Raw genomic sequence first — 15743 nt, forward strand, 5'->3', positions numbered from 1 at the left:
TATGTGTCTTTTTTACTTATTTCAGCTATTATTCTTAGTCTTCGTAATTTCCTTTTTTCACATTGGATTATTGTTTGGTGTTTACTAAAAGTTGTTTTTTTGCACAGTGGACATAGTGGCGGTACTCTGACCATACGCCGTCTCACTGCAACCTCTCCTGTCAAGCATGCATTATGCATGTATTTGAAGCAGAGGCTTTGGATTTTTAGGAAGCCTAGTTTGACCCAGTGCCCCCATGCTCTGTCCCAGTTTACATGAATATCCTCTAGCTCTATTTTGCATTTAGTTTTACTGGTTATTACCTCTCTTATCCATTTATAGGTTAGTTTTTCATTTGTGTTCCATAATCCCTTGTTGTCCCTATATTTCTGTAAAAGTTCTTTGATACTCCTGAATTACCTAGGTACCTCTAATCTTTTTGTTAATCTATTGTTCTGATAAATTTCCTTCTTATTCCTCATGAAAAACCCGAACCAATAAAGGTATAGCCCTTCCCATGGTATTTTGTATAGCCCTTCCCATGGTATTTTCGGCTTTGCATGCAATCTTTTAAATCTGTTTAGTATGTTTGCACATTTAATTAGTATGGAGCTAGGTATTGTAACCCCCCTCTCTCCCTTGCTCTCTATATAGTTTTTTTTTTATTTTTATTAACATAATGTGTTTTAAAGACCCATATGTAGTTCATGATTTCGCTATCAATTTTGTGAAGTATTTCATTTTTTATATCAATTGATTTTAAAATGTAGTTAAAGTTTGCGTACATGTATGTTTTGGCCACTTGGGCCCGTTCCATGAGGCATAATGGTGTAAGCGCCCAGATTTTCACATTCTCATTTATTTTTATTTTCATTTGTTTGCAGTTTTCCTTTTCTTCATCTTTCCCAAAGTATATATCTAATGCTTTAACTCTGTCTTTCACTTGCTGTGGTGGTAACCCAGGATAGTTCCCCCACCAGTTTCCTATCTTTAAAATTTCCTTTTTGTCATGGTTTATTTTGGATCCTGAAGCCTTCCCAAATTTTTGAAATTCCTTCTCAAGATGTTTAAAGGAATTATGATCTTTAATAAAGTTTGTGCAATCGTCTGCATGTTGTAGCATTTTTACATCATCTTTAATATTTGGAACTTTAATGCCTTCTATCTTTTTATTTAGTCGTATTTTTTATACTTAGAATGTCTATTGCTATTACATATAATAGCATGGATAGTGGGCAGCCTTGCCTCACTGATCTTTTGATGTCAAATTGTCCTGTGCTTGCTCCATTTACCTGTACTCTTGAGGTTATTTTATTATACAGGATTTTAGTCCACTTTTGGAAATTGTTTCCAAACCCAAATTTCTCTAGAACTTTCTGTATATAATTGTGTTCTAATCTATCAAAGGCTTTTTCTTGGTCAAAAAGTACCATAGCACCTTTTCGATCAGAATCGTTGATATAGTCTATTATTGTTTTAATACTTAGAATATTGTTCTGTATATCCCTCTCTTTTGACCCACATGTTTGATTTGTATTGATAACTTTGACCATTCCATGCCTAATTCTTTCTGCTAAAATCTTGCTTAGAATTTTGTAATCTATGTTTAGGAAGGGAGATGGGCCTCCAGTTTTTTAAATCATCCCTGTCTCCCTTCCCTTTATATATTAGTGTAATTAAACCTTCCTTCATACCGTTGGACATTGTACTATTCCTTAGTAATATATTGTTATATAACCATTCAAGTATTGGCGACAACTGACCGCAGAACGTTTTACAGAATTCCGCGGTGAGTCCATCTCTACCTGGTGACTTCACTTTGGATAGGTTTTTAAATATACTTGTAATTTCATTTATGGAGATGAAATCATCAGATAAGTCCTTATGTTCTGATGATATCATCTCGCATTTTATTTCTTGTAAGTATTCGTCAATTGTCTTATCATCTATCTCTTGTGATTTGTATAGCTCAGTATAGTATTCTTTAATGTGTTTTAGGATTTTATCTTTATCTGTTGTCTTCTCATTATTATCTAGCTTTAACCTCTCTAGGCATTTCTCTCCCCCTCTCTTTAGTTCTTCTCTTTTGTATAACCTCTCAGCCCTTCTATATATTTCCGTAAATTTCCCTGCTCTGATTTCTTTCCCTTTTTGCTCATCTTTTATCGTTTTTTTCCAGTCTACCTTTTAGATTATTTTTAAAATCAGGTGTAATGTCCTTATTTAATAGGTTTTCTATCGCTTCTTTTTCTAATTTAATTTTTTCGCTCCTTATTTTCGAGAATTTAATTGCCTTTTGTTTAAAAGTTTTCTTTATTATGTCCCATTCCTCTATAATATCACTATTCCCTTTATCTATAAAATTTTGAATATCTTTTTTTATTTCTTCAACAAAATCTGATTCCTCTAAAATTTTATTAAATTTCCAGCTCCATCTTCCCCATCTAATTCTATGTTTTTTTCCTAATTCCAGAAAAATTAGTTTATGGTCGGATATTTTAAAGTCTGTTATTCCTGTTTCTTTATATATGTGTTTCTCAAAATTTGTTCCAAGAAATTTATCAAGTCTACTCCCATTTACTGTTTTATATTCAAAAGTGAATTCCCTTCTAGGCATATTTAAACGTCTGTAAATATCTACCAGGTTATGGTTTGTTATAAATTTTTCCATTTCTGGTTTCAATCTTAAATCATTAGTAGTTAAAGGTCCTATTCTGTCAATGTTGTCCCCTACCCAATTTAAATCACCCCCTAAAATTAAATCCTCCATAGTATATTTCTCCATATACATGTATTTTGATAGTTTTTCAATGAAGTGCTGTTTGTGGTATTTATTGGCCGGAATATAGGTATTAACAAAATGCACACCTTCTAAAAATACATGTATCAACCTCCCTTTTAAAAAATTCCCCTTCCTCTTTCCTTTCCCATTTAACCCCTTTTTTTATTTCTTATTAATGTGGCGACTCCCCCTCTTACATCTTTCCCTTTAAAATCATTTAGTAATATAATACCATTCATTTTTTCTTCACAAAGTGTGATTAGCTCTTTAGTAAAGACATTATGTGTTTCCTGCAGAAACATTACGTCATAGTTTCTTATATCACTTAATTTAAAAATGTTCTCTCTATTAATCCCATTTACATTTATCGACAATAAACGAAAGTTTTTTCCTTCCATTTTTGTCTTCTCTCCAGGTTGCAGCTTTATATGGTTATATTCATTGTACCATTTCAATTCTAAATTATTGAAGCTGAAGTTATGTAGGTAATTTAGATGAGTTAGTTATATTTGTTGGGGGTGGGGGCATTGGGTCTCCCCCGTTGTACTGTCATTTGGTGTGTCTAGGGATTCTTCTTCATTTCTGTTTGTTTTGTCTGTCGTGTTTTCCGTATCCATTTCCATTTCAGTTTCCATAGTGTCTCCGGTCCGTTTTGTGTTATCTGTCATACTGTCATATTCAGTTCCTGTCTCAAATTCATCGCTGTCTTCGTTGTCGTCATTGTCGCTTTCATCCGTTGTAATTTCGTCTTCCTTTTGTCTGTCTGACTCATTTATTTGCTCTAGTCGTTTATTTTTTAGTTTGAATTTCAGCATATTGGCCTCATTTTTCCCATGAGCTGTTTTCAGGGGTGTCATTTTCAATTTCATAAAGAGAGCACTCTTGTGATGAGGGTGATGCTGTTGTAGCTTTCCTTTTTTTCATTCTTTTTTTGTAAGGGTGTAGAGTGGGTTAGGGGAGATAACCCAGACAAGTCTGTCTTCTCTCACTCACTCCCCTCCTCACTCACATTATCCCCCTCCTGAGTGGAGGTTTAATTCTCCTGTAGGGGGAAAAATCTATTGCTAGTTTCCACCGTTTCTTTACGGGGAGTCTGGAATTTTCCTGTTTGTTTGGGCTCAGAATAGTAGCCCACCCAGGATTTGCCTGGGATTCTTCTAAGTTTGCAGCATTCATATCCTGTTGTACCTGTTGAGTTTGCATTTGCTGGGAGTTTTCTTGCGCATTGTTTGCGTACTCTCCCACCTGTCTCATCAATGAAATGAGATTTCCTATTTGTGCATTCATCTCTATTTCATTTGTAGGTATGCTGGTAGTTACAACTTTACTAGCGTATGTGTTTGTAGTTGTTGCGGTTGTTTGTGGTATCACCAGCTGGTTTGTACAGTCTTTTGGGGCGTGACCCGTTTGATTGCATTTGGGACATTTCCTATCGTCATCCCATCCCTTGTACCAACTTTTTACGCGAAACCCCATTACGTAGAAGAAAGTCGGTAATTTTCTTACCTCTCCTCTGGGCATGATCAGGATTCTAACCCCCGATTTTATGGGCCCAAAACCCCAAAGTGTGGCCATTTTGCATGTCTTCCATGGCTTTTAACTTAGATTCAACTTTGCTTATGAGTTCTTGTGTCTCTATTTCGAGCGGGAAACCCGAAACATGTACTTCAGTTAACTTGGGTTCAATCTCCCTTGTGAAGGGAGGGGCAGCCCTTATTTGAGCTATCGCTCCTTTAACCTCAATTGACTCCACTGACAGCAAGGGTGTATCGTACTGTTTGGGATACAACATGCATTTGTTGTATCCCGCATTTTGGAGTCCCTATATCTTTCCAATGTCTATGCCCATTACGTTTAGCACGGTTAGTATTTCCCCCTGTCTAGGTGCTGTGGTTACATTTCCAAAATCCAATAACTCGCATCCAGATGGGTGGTATGCTAATAGGACTCTATTTTCCACCATTGTTTTGAAGTAGGTACTCAGCTTAGTACCTCACGGCCTTTCACTAATTAACTCTAAATCTTGCTCCATCTTTCACTAATCTCTGAGCTTTCCTCACTAAGGTTACACACCACTATTTACTTTTTTGCGGAGGTTTGATCTACTTTCTCTAGATAAATAGGCGGTTAACCCCTCAACATTTGGACAAGTAATGAATGGTGTTTAGACCCCAGATCAAAAATGACTTTGTCCCCTACAAGGATAAAGTCCTAAATATCAAAATCTACAAAAACAAAAAAGGACACAAAGGCAAAAAATACAATATAGATGAAAGAAAAATGAAAATTGAAAAGTACAAAGGTGTAAGGTGCAATGCTTACATACTTTTCCTATTTTCTGCTATCCAGTTTGCTTTGTACGTGCCATTGCCAATAATGAAAACAAATGTAAAGAAATGTAGATTATTGTATTACATAAGTATTTAATTCCTTGTTGAGATTTTGGCAGTCCTTAGACGGTCACACATATTCATGGGCTAAACCACGGTCTGGTGGGGGCATCCAAATTGCTGTTTAGTTTGCTTTGTGTGGGTCATTGCACCGACAGACTGTGGCTTGCTTAGGCGGCATTTGCTCGGTACATGCCATTTGGTTAAGAGCACGCCCAAAACACGTCTGCTCTCCTCGACATACTCAAGCAGTTTTTTAAATGTCTTATTAGACCTATCTGATAACTGAGATACAGCCCATACAATCAAGACTACTACAGCCGTGTACATGCACTCATTTATACCCCACCCCCAACACACGCAAACACCGTTATCTCATTATCAGTTCAAGTGGTTCCTAAATCAAACTACCGAATGGCAACATAGTTACAATTGTGAAACACATGACTGACGTTTTCTTAGGGCAGGTGGTATAATTATGTATGCAAACAGCTGTTTACACTTGAAACAATCGACGGATTAAGCAGTTGCTCAAACTCTTTGAGATCAAAAGACAGTCGGCTTTTCTTTGTGATCATTGATTATTAGGAGATGAAAAGAAGCTTCCTAGGACTATTGTTAGTGGCACCTAAACATTCAAACCGAGCTACCTCTGACCATTCTCACCTCATTTCTGATAAACATTTATGTTGGAGTGGAGGTTCAGAGTCAATTAATTGCCTATTGAAAAGTTGGAATTCACTGTCACCGCTCAGTGGCGTCACAGGTACCCGGTAGCCATTACCAACGGGCCTAGCAAACGTAATGATGCTATATCGAGTCATACTGCATGAAATAGATATAAAATAGTTTTATTTTCTGAAAAACTCCGAGTATTAAAATCGATATGCCTTTAATCCACAGACATGAAAAGAAACTATGGCTTTGATGAAATTTGACATGGTACTCGCCGTTTGCATTTCTAGCCAAACGATTAAACATATTTCGCAACCGACACGTCAATGACATCATAGGGTAAATAATCACATAAGGTCAACAATCAACTGCTTTCAAATGTTGTCCAATACTACGAACATATTAAATAAAAGTCACATACTAGTTGTAAAATAAATAAATGACTCATAATTCTCAGCATATTAGTCCGAGAACAGCGACAAAAATCCTGTCGCTGTCTTAACAAAGTGGAGAAAGATTCATCAAGAAATCAAGAATAGAGCACGTATCTACGATGGGTTCGTTGCATCTCGTGACTGTCGCGTGAATGTGTGCCTTCTTTAAGTTTCACTGGATTTCGTTAAGTACGATATGAATGTTAAACGTTTAAACATCGATTCTGGTAATATACCTTTACACACACTATTTCTTGCTCATCATACAGAAGAAGTTTTATTTGCGTACTTGGAGCGGTCACTGCTGATATGTTGCAGTGCCCACTGAAGGCAGGATGAAACCGTTACTTGGCACAACAAACACCTGGCCACTGACCGCTAAAGACAAGTGACCACTGCTTACATGACACCGATATAGGAAATTTGCCAGGCGAAAATTAGAATGGCCGATGGGAGTAGGTGACGGCTGAACTCAAGTTACCGTTATGATAGGTGAGAATATATATATATATATATATATATATATATATATATATATATATATATATATATATATATATATATATATATATATGTGTGTGTGTGTGTGTGTTTTTCTATGCTCTCACCCAGTTCGCTTTGTTCAAGTCTTACTTCACCATGTTATGTCCAAAGCGAGAGGACACTTTTCATTAAAATTCAAGTCTAAATTTAGTTTCTACTTTTTGCTTATACAGGTTGAGGTTTGCAAAGAGTTCCAGAGAGTTCTCAATCATAAACAGCAATATTTATCTTTTCCTTTCAGTCATCCAGAAATCTACTTAATTATCCGTTTTTAAGTCATGTAGCATCTGTAGTCTGCCCACTGGTATTTGCTTGGCATGCTTCTTGTCACACTATACGATGTGGCGACTCAGTTGACACAGTATCAAACCTTCAACCCAAGAGTCCCAGGTTTGATATTCACCCAGGCCAGGCCAGGTCAATTGCCTCAGTCTATATGGAATGGGCACTTGTTTCCAGTTGCATCTACATGATATAGTCAATTGTGTGTTGAAAGTGTCAAATTTGCTACATGCATGGTTAACCAATATCAAATATATATTCATAATAAGGTTCATTAGTGTTGTGAATAAAAATGGTGACCCAAGGTTACTGAATATAGTCACCGAGGCTGTTCTATGGTCACTACTCATCTGCAACCGCTGATAGAATTGTCATCATGATTTTCATACATATTAATGAGCAAGGTGGCATCTTGAAAATATTTATCAGTTATACAAGTGTGTGGAATTCATGACTTCTTTCTGTTATCAACCGGTACATTCCCCTCATAGCGAAATGTTTTTATCCTCACTCCGTACCCATAGTTGAGACATTTCTTCAGTACTAAACACATACTATTTTGATAGGCACCTAAGAACAATCAATCAGACAAGTGGATGTGAACCATTTGTCCAGCTAAGAAGAAAGGGTGTATACATACATTCCAGAGAAGATAAGATCCTACTCAAGAGACAAGGAGACACTCCAGGGATGCAGTGAAGGAATTAGATAAACCTAAGGATCCAAGAAGAATATCAATCCATTTGGTTCCCTTCAAGGAGAAGTAAAAATCCACACTAGTCTGGTGTTATTGTTTAAATTTGCAAATAAAGTGTTAATTTGAATATAATTTTGAAATGGATACCAGGGTCCTCAAATCCAAGTGTACAAGGCCTTACAGTTCCATGACAAACTTGTTCCATTGTCGTTGAAAATTGATCTCCAATTTCAGCATTGTACTTATGTAATATACAATCTTAACAATTGTCCCTGCCCCCACCCCAAAATAAAAACTCGCAAAGGACCTATGTATCACGTGAATACCTTTTAAAAGTGCGTACCATTCATGTATGAAAACGAAGAATAAAACTTAAGTTTGACCAATATACTCATGAACAATTGGAAGGTTTTTGCGAGACAGTGTTTCCTGAGTAAAGTAGGAACTTTTGATTTGTTGCCGTTTCATGTCATTTAACGATTGTTGCAAAGATTTTAGTTTCTTCTCTTATACGTAAGATGCATTGAACCCTTTCTTTTTCAAAGGTTCGTGCTAAAAATGCATCTAATGTGCCACTCGCTGTGTGCACAAAGTTTATATAGTGAAATAATACACCTATATTTAGTAACACTTCATTGAATTTGTAACTTTTATACATACTTTTGTCTGTGTACTATTAATAAAAATATGGATCTGAAATTGAAAATATCATCCAAAGTAAAATTTTGTGTCAGATTATTACTGAAGTGTGAAGTCATATTTTTTCTTGATCAGAAATGTTTATAATAAATGTAGAACACTGCTTATTAGAGCTGTATCCTAGTAATGTTCTGTGGGCCCAGGAAAAACATGTTCATATGTTGAATACTCACCTCCAGATGCAGTTCGATATGTTCGTTAACACAAAAGGATACATGGAAATCCCGCTAATTGTTTATAACCGAAACACATGTCCTAGAGGGGTTCTGTAATTGATACTTGTTACTTTCATCTGTGCATGCGCCAACAATGGTCCATTTTCAGAAAGTGAACACCACAGAGTGAAGCAAAATTACTGACTAATTTCAAAGTCATGTGAGCGGGAGAATGAAGAAAGTAATAGAGATACCCGCGTAACGGAGAACGAAATATCAACAGCAATGTCAGAGGTCGAGTTAAGTGTACCACTCAATAAGAAACCAACATGTACAGCAAAATTTCAGAATTCGTGCCTGTCAGAGTACAAATGGCTACGACTCCAAGACAGGCGGTATGTTCTGTAATATTTGCAAATGTTGTGTGAAAAATAACCATTTCAATCTTTATCTAAAACAATTTCCGATATCCATTCTGACGTTTTGCTCTTTCTGTTGCCAAGCATCAATTTCCTTGTATATTGTGAGCTCTGGCTCATATTGGAGAGTACTGAATCTGTGTTTGATGACTAATTTTAAAACTATTAAAAATACCCTGCTTATTCATTTAAACATTTATTTATAACATTACATTCTTTCACATTTTTGCGAGCTATATATTTGAAAGGTAAAGAGACGGAAATATTGATAACAACTTATATTCATGTAATTTTGTCCTCTAAGATTAAGTTAAGCTAGTATTACGTTACAGAGGCTTAAGTGGGGCTGACAATACTTTAACTTAGTATTGTATAATAAATTAGTCATTAAGACGCGAGATCAACAAACTATTCTTCATAGATGTTGCTAAAACCTGACTAATCTATGATCTTGTCGATATAATTATAGTACCAGTTGTGAGTTAAATCTGATCAGGAAAACAACATCTTTGTACCATCTCAAGCAACCAGTTCTTCTCATGAATGCGCGCAGATGTTGCCCACATTCAGTCTCCGGCGAGATCTTTGATATTATAAGGATGTATAAATCGAGTTCGTCAACTCTGGGTCAACTCATTATGTTTACAAAAAGCCTCCTAGCCAGTCAGAATAGGTGTCTTTTCATATAACTTGATCAGTGGAAAAAGAGAAATAAATTCATCATCTGGAAAATAGTAAATTATCTTTACTACTTACAGCAATTGCGTAAGAAGCCTTGATTGCACGCTATCAAACCAAGTCTGCTAAAAATTATTCTCCTACAAACTAAATTTGTCCTAAGGGATCGTCAACACTACATCTGCTTTGGAATCAGGTTTTATTCAGGGGATATTATGATTATAAATCGTACAAAGAAAACTCACTCCCTTTCCAATGTGTGTGAAATGTGGTGTTAGATTCCGAATCAATAACATGAAGATAAGTATTAAGGAAGAGAAACATGTTACATGTGCATGCTGTCTGAAGCAGATGCTTAATGGAAGGACATCGGACTCATATTCCAAGGTCACAGATTCGATACCCGCCCAAGCCCGCCAGAGTAGGTGCCTCAGTGTGTTGTCAGGAAAGACACTTAGGTCCCCTTTCCGCGGCATGATATAGTCAATACTGTGTTAAACGTGACCTTAAATCAACAAAAACACACATCAGCATAAATGACAAGGGAACTATTCAATACAAAAATTATAAATGTCTTTTAGTGAAAGATTGAAATCTGTTGAATCTTATAAAGTTCTCCAAAAACCAATGACAGCTATTGCATTCCTTAAAGATACACCCGCTTCATTTTGTCTTTATAATGCACTCGGTTTTATAATCGTTTCCAATTTTACGGTAAGAAAAATGTATTACCATAATAAAAAATTGGAAGATAAACATGGGTATCATTTAACGTCTCGGCATCGCTTACCATTTTATGGCCGATTTTTATGTGTAAACGACTCATTTTGTACTGATATTGTAGTTATTTCTTTATTGGCATTTTTGCAAGTGATAAAATAATTGTACACTATACCCGATATTGTAGTTATTTCTTGATTGGCATTTTTGCATGTGATAAAATAGTTTTACACTATACCCGCTCGATATTAAAACATTTGGAAGCAAATATAGTTTTCCACCATCACATGCTAACTCAATTTTTTTTCAGTATATCCATACACCTTCATTTACTTAAAATACTGTTATATGCGTCAGTCTTTTTAATACGTTGAACAGGTTTATTACCTTTTATCAGATTTGTTTTTATACGTATGTTCTATTTTTATCGCCCTGTTTCACTTTATAAACCCATATTCTGTAGTCTGGATTGGTTTTTCCCCACTGACGCTACGAATGACTCGTCTTTATTTTCAGAAATCTTCAGGAGGCATACGTCACTACCGTGACAAAAAGCAATTAGCAAGTCGGCTTTATCAATCTCTGTTCAAATCATGTTAGCGTAAAATTGGTTCAGACCAAGGATCACATAGATTACATTTTAGTTATAAGCTAGACTTGGCATGCCAGCAATCAGAATTTAAGATGCGTGATCTAAGATTATATAATTATCTCAACGTAAACTGTCACATAGCCAATAGGGATCTGGACAGAAAAAGAATTACGCATAATATTCAATGTGTTCCATTTAGCTGTATTTGATTACGTTATGTATTTTTTTGTATTCTTGTTGGCTCATAATGGCAAACACTATTATTTGATTTTATCATGACTTTTTAAGGTTTCCTTACTGAAGATTCTGATAATTACTTATTCGCTTTATTTAAGGAAACACACACACACACACACACACACACATATATATATATATATATATATATATATATATATATATATATATATATATATATATATATAATTTCTAATTCTCTCATTTATCTTGTCTCTGATACTTATATGTGAGTTCTCAAATGCAGAAGAAATACAGCTAATGACATTTAGGACAGAGGAAACATAAAAACAGATAATTCTGTTTTGTTATTCATCAAAGTGTAGATTTGTACATAATCACTCATCAAAGTAAAATGAACCCCGACAGACTTTATGTTAATTTACACTTCCAAAAATACCTAGCCACGCTCACGTAATAATTTTTATTTCTATGTCCATATTTTCTGTCGCGAAATGACTGATTGCATCACAACAGCATTCGACTTTAGGTTTGTCTTAGTTTTATTTCATCAGCTTCTTCACATTGTGCCAGAATACCTTGAGTCGTCTTCACAAGGCAAATGTCGTTGAAAAGAGAACTAAAAGATTTTGGATTAGAAAAGAAGCACGAATTCCTGGCGAATAAAAATATTCAAAATCTTAATTATATAGACTTTTAAGAATGCTCACGGAATTACAAAAAATGTAGTAAATAAAGTTCATATGGTAACATAAGACATTATAAAAACCTCTTGCAAAGCATTACTCTCGTTGTATAACAACATTACAAAGATATATATGTACGATACAAAGAAAAGATACAAAGGGATACTGAGCTATGATAAATAATATAGGGAAGAAAAGTCCTCTTCAAAGTGCCGCATTGCAAGAATGTTTTGAATATTTCAGAGAAACAAATTCAGTGTACACAGACAGTGACAACCGATTAATCCAGAAGCGGTTCAAGCAGTGGATATCATACATAACAGCTGTCTGAATAACCCAACTACAGGTGACAAAATTCTATGTATGTATGTATGTATGTATGTACGTACATACGTACGTACGTATGTAATGTATGTATGTATGTATGTATGTATGTATCTATGTATGTATCTATGTATGTATATGTGTATGTGCGTGTATCTTTGTGTGTGTGTGTGTGTGTGTGTGTGTACTACGTTGTTTACACTCTGTGGATGCTTGCATCATGACTCATCGTTGTTAATGAAATGGATTATCTAATGTACCAAGTCAGTCTGGTTTGACTCTTCATAAGAACGAGAAGCATTAAACTCTTTCAGAAAATATCCACTCTTGTGAAACACGGAAACTCCTTAAATGGTGTATCATTTTAAAGTCATGTTCGACAAGCCGATTTATCATCTCATGAAAACTCTACAAGTTATACAACCCCTCCCTTGTCCCTCCACCCATTATCAAATGAGCAATACCCCTTAGTTTTACTTCTTATTGTTGTTCTTGTCTTGTAGTTTTACAACATGTTTCTTATGATGATATTGATATACATGACACAACAAATCCCTCTTGTGGTAATTTGTCCATATTTAGAGAGACCTGTTGAAAAATGGCCGCCAAAATGTTCATTCAAAACAAAACATTCCAGAAGGCGGGATTTAAAAAGTTTTCCCCAAGATCGCAGCCAATCAGTAAAGAGAATAATGCACAATAAGTTCATGGGATTATCAAAAATATTTAACTGCACACACTATACGCAAAGTGTACCGACTATGTGATAAATAATATTCTGCCTAATTCGCTAGTTCAAAAAATAATAATCAGACCTAAATATACTATGGAGCTACTTTGACATAAACAATGCAATATGACGGAAAATCGTGGAGAATGAACTCGTAAACGACTCGACCCATCAACCATACCAAAAAATGTTTATCATGCTGAAACGTTTAATGATATTGGAAAAAATGATAGTAATCTAATTATAACACAAACGATCCAGAACTGAGGTTTACATACATGTGTACATACATAAATAGATACATGTATACATACATACATACGTACGTACATACATACATACATACATACATACATACATACATACGTATGGTATGATCGCTGTAAATTTGTATCACTAGATCATGAGCAACATTAACCCTTCATCAAAGTAATCGTTATATCAACAATTTAGTACGTAATGAAATTACATAAAAATATAGAGAAACCATCAACAATTATCATAAATAGATAGAACAACATATTTCCATTTTCATAAGACAGTTTATACCGACTTGTTCCATCCATGTTTGAAACAGAATATTAGTTACAAATGTTTTCACAGATGTATTAAATTGTTGAAATTTTTCTGGCAATCACTCCAAAATGTAATTTTACTGATTAATGCATATTTTTTATATTATCATACACTCGAGAACATATCACAGAAAGTGAAATGTCACTCTTAACATGGAACTAAATTTGCTTAATATAGTAGAATCAAATCTCAAAGAGAAAAGATATCGTCAATATTGCAATGTGTATGTACAACGTGAAGGAACAAAACCGAGTTGGTAACAGTTGAATGGTTCTGTTCAGTGTGTAGACTCCAAATGTATATATAGGGATACGAAATTAATACTTTACACTACTCTTTTATTCTTCACAGTTTGAACGTATCGTATAAAGTGTTCCCGATTTTATCTCAATCTATTGAATGTGATATATAATATATTCCAGTGTGTGTCAGAAATTTAGAAACTAAAATACATTTCATAATTTCAAGTGGCTTTCGCTCCTGTGGTCTTTTGTATAGTAAAACTGAAATTTTGGATCAAAATATGGTTTGCTTTCGGATTTGAGGTGCTTCGTTTTCAAACAGAAAATAATGATGATATTAAAGAAGGAAAATTTCAAATTTAAAAAAAATTGGTGATTCAGATTAAACTGAGGTTACGATTATGATATATATATATATATATATATATATATATATATATATATATATATATATATATATATATATATATATATTGTCTAGACTCCACATTCCAGGTTTTTGCCAGAGTCATTGGAGTATTTGCTGTCCACGTAATGTCACTAGGATCTCTATCATACATAGTTCGATACCTGGTTGGTTCACAATGCCTGGTTCATAATCATAAATCTCCATTTATTATGCATGTATATGAATAGAACGTTTGAATTTATACGGGATGAATTTTGTAAAGTAGAAAACATCATTTGTACCCGAGATCTACCAAAAGCAATCAGTTGTGGAACCATTCGTGACACGAAGCTAAACAGAATAAAACGACTTAAAATTGATAAAATAAAACATATAGAGGAAATTAAAGACATTGTGGGCTCATGCAGAAAACGCAACACAAACTGCATTGATGCTTCTTTGGAGTCTAACATTCATGAAACATACTCAGACATCCTAAATATGGAAACTAATGTAATTAGTTAAAATATATATTAATGTATTAGGTAATCTCATATAAAATTTTAAAATATGATTTGATTTCTTGAAAGTATCTTTCATATCACAAAAATGTACGGAAGCAAATAAGATAAAACAGTATTGTTATCAATCTTGTGGGGGATGTGCGAGGCCTGGGCCTGACGTCCAGCTTGCCAAAGGAAAGTGAAGCGTCTCTCATAGCCTCTCCTTCCCAGGTGTAGAGATCGCCGCAGGACCACTGTCTCGCTCTGAGGGGCAGGGGGTTACTTGCATATGGCCTCTCCTGCACTCTTGTGTCCACAGCAGCACCTTCACGCTGGGCCCCCTATTTTAACAGAGCCTGTTGTGTGGCGCGACCGAGTACCCGGCGGTATAACTGGGTGGCAGACTGGGCTCGTTAGCCTTGGCAGGCGACCAGTCTAAGAGAAGGGAAACTCTGACTCCAAACCCGGGCAGATGAAGCTCGTTAGCCTTGTCAGGCAGGTCATCTAGGAGAAGGAAACTCTGATTCAAATCCCACCAAGTCCCATCCATTGGATTATGGCTCCACTGCCTTGTGGATATCTTCGGGAGAAGGAAAGGCTACGGGAGTAAACCCAGACAGAAAATCCGAAGTGGAGCCCCTAAGGCGGCTGGGGGTCGACTACGACCTCCTTCCGGCAGCTCCTGCATCCAAGCTGGTGCCAAATGTCATGCTCAGCATTCCTTTGGACCCCACCAGCAAGGACGATAGGGGGATCCTGACGTCTGGGCAGCCCAGGATCTCCATACTCCACGCCCAGGCTTGCACCCTGGAGAGGACACTCCAGTCTCGCTACTGAGTGAGGAAACAACGCGGAAGCTGACAGTTTATGGGTTATAAGTCCCACCCGATTGGCGTAGGGAAGGGGCGCCACGGGTCAGCTTTGACGGTGGGAGGGATCATCGTGTCCCACTGGCCAACTATCGCCCGCCTCAAGCCGGGCAGCCACCGGTCAATGAGGTGTTGACCCGCCATCGTCTGCCTGCTCCAGTGGGTGTCTGGAGCTCAGTGTG

This window comes from Sinohyriopsis cumingii, chromosome 5 (assembly GCF_028554795.1).
Source record: "Sinohyriopsis cumingii isolate HCF-2022 chromosome 5, ASM2855479v2, whole genome shotgun sequence".
Classification (NCBI taxonomy): Eukaryota; Metazoa; Mollusca; class Bivalvia; order Unionida; family Unionidae; genus Sinohyriopsis; species Sinohyriopsis cumingii.